This window comes from Panthera tigris, chromosome D1, assembly GCF_018350195.1.
Source record: "Panthera tigris isolate Pti1 chromosome D1, P.tigris_Pti1_mat1.1, whole genome shotgun sequence".
Taxonomy (NCBI): Eukaryota; Metazoa; Chordata; class Mammalia; order Carnivora; family Felidae; genus Panthera; species Panthera tigris.
The window spans coordinates 64,265,533-64,274,604 of record NC_056669.1 but is presented as its reverse complement, the minus strand read 5'-3'; the positions used below and the strand labels follow the sequence as shown (position 1 = coordinate 64,274,604).

Here is a 9,072-nt window from a genome sequence, read left to right as displayed (position 1 = left end):
AGTTTTCTTCTGGCCTGCTCAATCTTTTGTTTTCGTATTATTTCTACTGGGTTCTTTTAGACTGTTACTGCTTTTATAACTAAGAAAGGCATACAAATAAAACCACTTACCAAAAGCAGAAATAACATGTGACTTGATGTAGAGTTTACAAAGGCTACAAAGACCAGGGGCGCCTGGGTGGCTCAGTTGGCTAAACAAAGGCTACAAAGACCAGCTCCTTTTCAAGAGGGTCCAAGTGCTGTAACTTTCCTAATAATATCCTCATAATTTTCTCAATAGCAGGATTAGTATTAAATCCCGGGGGAAAGTTGCAAGAACCCATTTTCTCAAGTTATTTAAAACTCAGACTTGACAGACTCCCCCCATTTATACCACAGTATGAACCTGGAGACCAGACATTCAAGGTAGCAAGGACATGCATGTACGTGGCTGCTAGCTGCAATGCCTCAGATCTTTTTTGAAAAGTGAATTTAAAATTATACAGCCCATAGGCATTATATCTGGCTTAAAGAAGATTAAAAAGTTAGATTTGAATTCATCAGAAGGAATGTGTAATATATCTGACAGTTAAGCTCAACTTGAATTTTAAATCAATATTTTAAAATATTTTTATTACAATATGCTTGAATTCTGCAAAGTTTTTAAGTTATCATAACTTGGAACATTTTTTAAACAATGCTTTAAAGGCTCTTAATTAAAATGTTTCTTCTTAGTTATGGGTTTTTTTTTTCTTGCAGGGGCTTATGAATTATGTGTTGCTGCTCTACTAATCAAGCAAAGGTTTGTAAGGTTTTAGAGGCTGTTCCTTTCTTTTCTTTTATTCTTAGTCCAGAGTGTTAGCAATGGTTAGATGCTCATATATCACATCTCAAAATTTGATTTTCATTACAAAACTGGGAGGTTTAAATGGGATTTAAATTGTCAAAAAAATTGGGTCCACTCTCATGCTTTTTGAATCATGCCAGTAATTTGATCCTGTAGCTTAAGAATATTGAGAAAATGAGAGTATAAAGAAATATAGGGCTCAGACATCTCCTCTGAGGCCAATGATTTACCAGAACGACCCATAAGAGGAGACCCACTTCTTACCATAAGTAGCCTGAAGTGAGTGTTCTTTGGAAGAGAGGAGGTAAAGCCTTCAAAAAACCTGCAGAATATAATAACTCCTTATTATATTTTGGTCCCTGAGAACACTTGGGACAAAAGAACACTTCTGGAGCAGAGGGCGGACTGTGTATGGAAAGCTATGCTGTGCTAGGGTAACCACCAAGAACAGTCTCTGGCCAGGCCAGCCGGGCCTCAGCTTTCCTGTGTTCTCAGCACTGGGCTCTCCCACCTGAGCCGTGGGGAAGCAGGTCAGTCCCACCAGGCAAGAACAATAGGTCACAGCCCACTACCACGCTCCCGGAAAGCAGTATGGGGTCCAAAACCAGCACCACCCTTTACTTTTGGGTTATACCCAACCACCATTCCAATAACATGCCTGCCACACTGCTAGATTTCTTCTCCCCACATTGGAATCTGACCTCCATCAAATGCATGCTCTGTGATCCAGGATGTGTCACTTTGCTTCTCCAACTTTGTTTTAGTTACATCTGCTATTGTGATGATGAAGGGAGACAGACCCTTGCAAGCAGAGTGCTCAGCGCCGCCTGAGAGCCCAACGCAAGGTAAGTGCCGGGGGGGGGGGGGTTAGACCCCTGAGAAGGGCCCACCTCTTTGGGGCTGATACCCTGGGCATTCTGAGCAGACTCCTTGGTGCATTCTCTATGTTAGTTAAGTCCAGCACACAATAAGGAAACGAAATATGTCAGTGACAAGTCCAGATGAGAAGGGCAGAGATTTGTGCTTTCCTAGGCACCAGCTGAATTCTGACAACTAGACAAGTGAGAACAGGAGGACTGGACTTCCTTCTTTTTCTTGAACCTGGAAGTCAGGGAAGACCTCTCTGGAAAAGTGGCATTGCAGTCCCAGGGCAGAACCCCCAGATAGAAGAAAGGCTGAGGTGACTGGGTAAAAGAGATCCGATTCTGATTGCAATGTTTTCTTTATTGTTTTGAACTGCCTTGATCAGTCTCTTCTTGGAATCTCCAGAGAATATTGCCAATAGAGTACTGATACATCAAACTATAATAAGGATCATATGGAACCACGTTCATCCATTAAAGAAACATTCAATCACCACTATGTTCAAGGTTCTGTGTTGAGTGTTTAAATACCCAGCATCTTCCAGCTAAACCATCTCCTCTTTGGGCCAAGGGCCTCCCTGTCAGACAGATCTGAAACTCCAGCATCACCTTTAACTCCTCCTTGTCTAATTTCCCCCTTTTCCTGCTATCCTTACTCACTATATATCTAGACTGTGGTAGCATCCTTTAACTTGGCTCCCTGACTCTGGGCTTGAAATTGGGTATTAGAAAGGTAATTTGGAGTTAAAAATGTAGGATAGAATCTTGGCTAAGGGTTTAAGACTATATACGAATTCTTATTTTTTTATTTCTAAACAGCCAGTAAAAAGCACCTGGAAATGACCAATACCCACCATTGCTAGCAATTTGTATATCTCTATATATTTCACATAATTTTTAAAAATAAAATGATGTCATGTGCATAATTGGAAAGCCTTTATACATAAACCATGAGCATTTTCATGAAAATAAACTATACCCACATTTTTAATGGATACATTATTATATATACTATTGTATCACTATTCCTTAATTTATTTAGCAAATCCTTCATTGATTTACCTTTTTATTGCTACTGATGTTTTACTGTTATAAACATTATTATAGCAACTTACAAAATGCATAGATATTTGTACATTTCTTGGTGTATTTTCATCAAATAAAATCTCATATAGGAAGTTGCTGGATCAAAGAGGTATTTAAGGCTTTTGGTAAATAATGTCAAATTGGCCTCTGGAAATTTTATACCAATTTACACTCCCAAAAGTAGACTAGAAACATGGCTCTTTCCTATACTATCACCCAGTTATTAATATTCTTTAATATCTTTGCCAATCTGACAGGTGACAAGTGATATCATTATTGTGTTAATTTTGTATTTCCTTGAATACTAATGAGATTGAGCAATTTTTGCATATTTTAGGCTATTTATATTTCTTGTTTTTTGAGTTGTCTGCTCATATCCTCTCATTATACTGTATTGATTTACCTGATTTGTCTATATTAATTCTGCTATATATACATTAAATATTTTCCAACTTGATGTTTGTGTTTACCAATTATTGGAATAGAAATTTAAAATTTTGATTTCACCAAAACTGTAACACTTTTATTTACAATTTGTGACCTTAGTTTTTTTTTTTTAGAAAGGCTTTTCCTATTTCCAGACTAGCAAATATTCATCTATTGTTTTATTCCAGTATTTTCAAAGTTACATTTACTACATTAAAATCATATTGATATTGAATTTATTTTGATATAAGGCATAAGATAAAAAAGTATATGTATGGCATCATTTGTTCTAACTTACTGATAAATCCATCATTTCCCCGCTGGTCTGAAATGCTGATATTATCACTGACTATACTCACACATCTGTGAATCTGCTGAGGATCTTTGAGGTGGGCAATTAGAAGAAAAGACACAGGGAGGTTCAGATATGAAGTTACGATAAGGGCGGTAATAGGAATGAAAGGATGGGGATTATGAATGCATAGATTAATAATGGATAAATCTTCTCTTCTCCTTGAAATGTGAAGATAATAAGGAGAGCTAAAGAGTAACAATAGCTTTTTTTGAACCAGAAAAGTGTCATGCATAAAACTGTGAAAAGCAGGAGTTGGTTGTGAAATAGAAGATGATGATTATTTGATCATTAAGATTTTGAGCTTGTGGTCCCCATGGGGCATCTATGTGATGGTGATGATGATGATGATGATGATGATGATGAGAGAGAGAGAGAGCGAGCGAGCCAGGGAGAGAGTGAGGGAGAGAAAGTAAATTAAACTAAGATTCAGATGAATTTTATTGAGCCTCTCCTGTATTTCATAGGCAATGCTGCAATTTCCTGGACGGTTCATTGGCACTTGAAAGATTTTGCTTTCTTCCTCAGAGAAGTAAAGCAATAGCCAGGGGCACCATGGAGTCTGAGAAATGGCGCATCAGCTACTCCCTAGTCCTCCCTCATCCTCCTCCCTCCCCTCCTGCCCAGCCTTAGAGCCTCACATCTCATGTCCCTAGTCACCCTCCTCCTGGTGTGAGAGGAGGTGGAAATCCCATCCTGGAAGTCCATATGGAAGGTAGATAACACTGGAGAGGAGACAGAAGGGAAGAGGCTTCTGCAGGACTGGCACTCTGGGGTTATCTCCCCTAAACTTCCTCCAAGTCTACGGCCAGTGCAAGCAGAGGTTGAGGAAAAGGAGCAGGAGAAAGTGAGCAAGAGCCCCAACACTGCTCCACCACACAGTCTGGCCTCCACCCCACAGCTCACTCCTAGTTGCTCTTTCACAGGCTGGGGTACAGCCAGAGAAGCTCAGGGTAGCCACGTTCATGGGCATGAGAACCCTGCCTTCCACAACAGTAGCTGTAACAAGTAGAAGTGAAGTTTCCAGTGGCCTGATTTGGAATGTCAGACCTTTGTTCTATGGGAACATGTGAGCTGAGTCGTTCAGGGTCAAAGAAATGTCTGTGGAAATTTATATGAATGAAGAAGACTTTCATGGTCTGCTCCCACATGCAACTATGTTTCCATGGACAGTGTGTCCATGTTCCAGGTCACTGACTTGTGAAAAGACATTAGGACTGAGGCTCCTGGAAATTGGAAATGGGCTGTACTAAGTTTTCCAATCAAGCAGATGAAATAAAGAAAATCAATCATTGGAGACATACACAAACTTCCATACTTCATTGAAACATTACAGGCAAGGATTTTCCAAATTCTTGCTTCAAATCAGAGATCCTTGAAGTTGAACACTAGTCAGAAGTAGTAGAATCCGGTTATTAAAAATAAATGCTTTATACTTTTAAAATGTTTTTATTTTTATTTTTGAGACACAGAGAGACAGAGCATGAGCAGCAGAGGGGCAGAGAGAGAGGGAGACACAGAATCCAAAGCAGGCTCCAGGCTCTGTGCTGCCGACGTGGGGCTCCAACTCACAGACTGTGAGGTCATGACCTGAGCTCAAGTCGGACACTTAACCGACTGAGCCACCCAGGCACCCCTAAATGCTTTATACTTTTAAATGTTTCAAATATACTTTAGCATACCTCTACTATTTTAACCCATGATGACCTTGCAAGAGATGATTTCCCCATTTTCTAGATGAAAGCTAAGACTAGGATGGACCAACGCACTTGACTGATACCATGGTTCAGAGCAGAACTAGGACTCATGAGGACCTTGTGTTCTATCCCCACTCTCTATTACCCCACCAACATGCTGCCATCCTTGAAACTCTGCCTTTTGAGGCCACTTTTTTTTTTCAATAGCAAATCTTCAGCTCCCAGACCATACATTTTTTTCAGGCCTCAGCATGGTTTATTTTGCTTGTTTGGCATGCAGGCATCCGTTACATATCCCAAATGTGAATTTACAGATATGATCCGAAGTCTGTTATAAATTTAGCGAAGTGGCCACACAGACATAGCCTCCTTTTGATAAATGTAACAATTTAATGTCCTGGGAACATGAATAGGCCAGGATATAAAAGCTTAACGGATCATGTTTTACTACATAATCAATGAAAACAGAGAACGTTGTACTCTTAGATAAATGTGTATAGTGTTCTTCTGTGTCTATGGACACTTTAGGACATACTTGTGATTTGTGGTAAATATAAGAAGGAAAGATAGCCCAACGTTTGTGAAAGATACTTTAACATTTTTTATAAAAATCACTCCTCTCAATATAAATAGCATTAATCAGAATTTCTTTTCAAGTTGCTCCTCTATGGCTATATTAATTTTACCATTAATTTCAACTCCACTTATGAAAGACTTTTTAGGCAGGCTTCTCCCTAGTTTTGGTGAGCAGATGATAAGGAAAACATACTATTTATGATATCAGCCTTCAGATGAAATAGGAAATGATATGATAAGGAGAGTTAAAAATGAGTCTACTAGGAAAGACACTAAGAATGGAATAAAAACCTGTGGGAAATCCAGAGATTAACCTAGGAGTCCTCCTAGTCTTGCCCAAGTATGAGAAGCCTGTGTTCATGCAGAGTTGAGTCAGACATGGGCTTGAGAGTGCAAGCCTGGCTGGCCCCTTGCCCTATCCCTTCTCCTCATACCATGTCCCATGTGGTCAGAAACAGGACTTCCTGTAAAGAGGGAAAGATGCCGCAAGTTGTTAGGTGTCCAGGTGCCAGAGTGGTCAACACACCCAAGCAAAGAAAGTGAGCTTGTAAGAATAAAACATTCTCTTTCAGGACACAGAATAAAACCATCTGGGAAGTGTCTGTTAGGACAGGTAAGCTGTTGCAATGGTGAGAGAGATAATTATTTGACTTTTATTTAATTTTTAAGAGTTTACTTATTTATTTATGAGAGAGAGAACATAAAAATGAGCAGGGGAGGAGCAGAGAGAGAGAGACAGATAGACAGACAGACAGAGAGAGAGAGAGAGAGAGAGAGAGAGAGAGAATCCCAAGCAGGCTCTGTGCTGTCAGTGCAGAGCCCAACGCGGGGCTGGAACTCACTAACTGTGAGATCATGACCTGAGTGGAAACCAAGAGTCAGAGGCTTAACTGGTTGAGCCACCCAGGTGCCATGAGGTAATTATTCGATTTTTAAAACAAAAGATTATCATTTCCTCACTGCAATTTGCATTGTATCACCAGAGATGGAAGTTCTAGTTATTTTTAGAACATTTGTATTTTTACAGCAAGAAAAGAGCTTGGAGGAATAGGCTAAATCTGTCACCTTCCCAGGAGCCTAAAGTCCCCAAGTTCTGACATTCGTGGTTCCCTATCTCTCTGGTGGATGTGCCACTTAATTGTAGGCAGAAGCCACTCTGAAGCACTGAATTAACATTTTCCTGTCTCACCTTGCTCTCCAAAGAATGTTGGAATTGCACATCCAGGGCAGAGTTGAAGATTTGGGGGCACACATTTGAGATTTTAAAATTCTAAGTTTTTGAAATACTTACTATACATCAAATAATACAAAAGAAAATGAATAGTATTTGCCTTCTCATATTTCCTTTTTCATTATCAACGTCATAAAAAAAATCCTCTTGGTATGTTTCTAAGTATGACAAATTACTAGCGTAGTAAATGAGGATAAATAAGACATCTAAAATTAAGCTGATTAAAAATTCAGCATTTATATGCGAATCAGTATAAATTTATAGACACATATGTAGGTGTCCAATGTTTCGGTAACATATTACAATTACTAATGGAAGTTGTCTATATGGTAAACATTGGCAACTAATACCTTTTTAGGATTACCATGAGGAAAACAGATTTCCATTTTATTTATGAGCGAGAGAAGTTTTATTTTCACTTTTAATGAAATGTTGGACTCTGAAAATCCAATGAAGATAAAACATTTTTATTTTGGCAACATTACATATTGAGTTATTTATTTTGGGCTGAAAAATTAGCATAATTATTATGAGTATTGATTGAAATAGGTTCACTTTATAAGTGAACAAAGATCGTATTGGTTTCTTATATGGCTTAAATATTGTCATGTTAATACTACACATGTGTATAATGTGCTATATATATTTTTTAATGTCACTAATTGATTAGAGAATTCTGCATCTGAGACTTTTCTTACCATAAGGCCCAAATCAGGGAGATAAACTTATAAGAGTAAGGAGCCCCAATGAGAAAGGAAATAGAAAATAGTATCTCAAATTCAGCTAATAATCAACTCTTCTTCATAATCAACTCTTTGTTTTATAGGTCTTCAGGAAATTTGTGAAAACATAGATTCATATCCTTCATAACCTATGAATATATTATTATTAAAATTTTTTTTAATGTTTACTTTTGACAGACAGACAGACAGACAGTGAGCAGGGAGGGGCAGAAAGAGAGGGAGACACAGGATCCAAAGCAGGCTCCAGGGTCTAAGCTGTCAGCACAGAGCCTGATGCAGGGCTTGAACTCACAAACTGCAAGATCACGACTTGAGCCAAAGTTGGATGCTTAACCGAACGAGCCACCTAGGTGCCCCACTATGAATATATTATTATTAATTTTCTACTTTGTTTTACAGAAAATCAAGGAAGCACTTTGAACAAAGTCCAGAAATTCAACAGCTGGGAAGGCATTATGGAGAAAGCAATTTTGATGGGTTTTCTTCAATTTTCTCTAAAAAGAGCCAAAGAACTGATGAAATTTACTCTTAGACCAAATATTCCTTTAAAAACATGAGCATAATACATTCACCAAGAGACATGTGTTAAAACATGATATCTACTTACTATTTTTTTGGTTTCTAAACTAAACTGACATGAAACTAGTTCTAAAAATATTTAAGAAATGGGTATGATTTTTTATAGGAAACATAATTTTCTCATTTGAGTGTTGGTACCTGCTCATTTTCTTCACCTAAAAGCAACCTCTTCCTATTGTAATGGTCCCTTGCCTGTCACTGTCCATTGTCAGCTCTAGCTATTGCCATCTTCCCAACAGACCAACTTCCTGGATGCATCTTTTTCACTGGCCAGGATGTGTTGCATTCATACATCTTTCTGCCTTAAAGATGTAGCCTCCTTGGGGGGACATTAAAAAACGGTGTTCCTGTCATGACTGCTGTAACTTCCTTTTCTCTGTTGCTTCCCAACCACAGGGCCATTACTGGGCACCATGTCCTCCCATCCACCAGAATCAGGAATAAGTATGGAAGAGTTCATTTCGGTAGAGCAAACAGATATGGTGTTTCTGTTCTGCGCCAGGAACTGTGGTAGGTGTTGGGGTGCAAAGTGAAGAAATAACGTTTAGTCTCAAGGAGCTTATGGTTCAATAATCTGTCTCAAATTATCCTTCAGTGTGATCCTATCCACTTTGCTTGCTCCTTTCTTGTTCATTACCTGTGCAAGCTCTCCTAGGCTTGCTTCATATCTTTCCTCCCTTTGTTCTTTAATCCT

The 9,072-nt window shown here is 38.7% G+C and overlaps 1 long non-coding RNA gene across 1 annotated transcript; it reads left to right on the top strand.

Annotated features, from left to right (window-relative positions):
- The first annotated feature begins 733 nt into the window (after positions 1 to 733).
- On the top strand, positions 734 to 8,470 carry LOC122231114. Its single transcript, XR_006208266.1, has 3 exons — positions 734 to 780; positions 1,590 to 1,670; positions 8,199 to 8,470. It is a non-coding gene; the product is annotated as an uncharacterized LOC122231114 (long non-coding RNA).
- Positions 8,471 to 9,072: the final 602 nt, after the last annotated feature.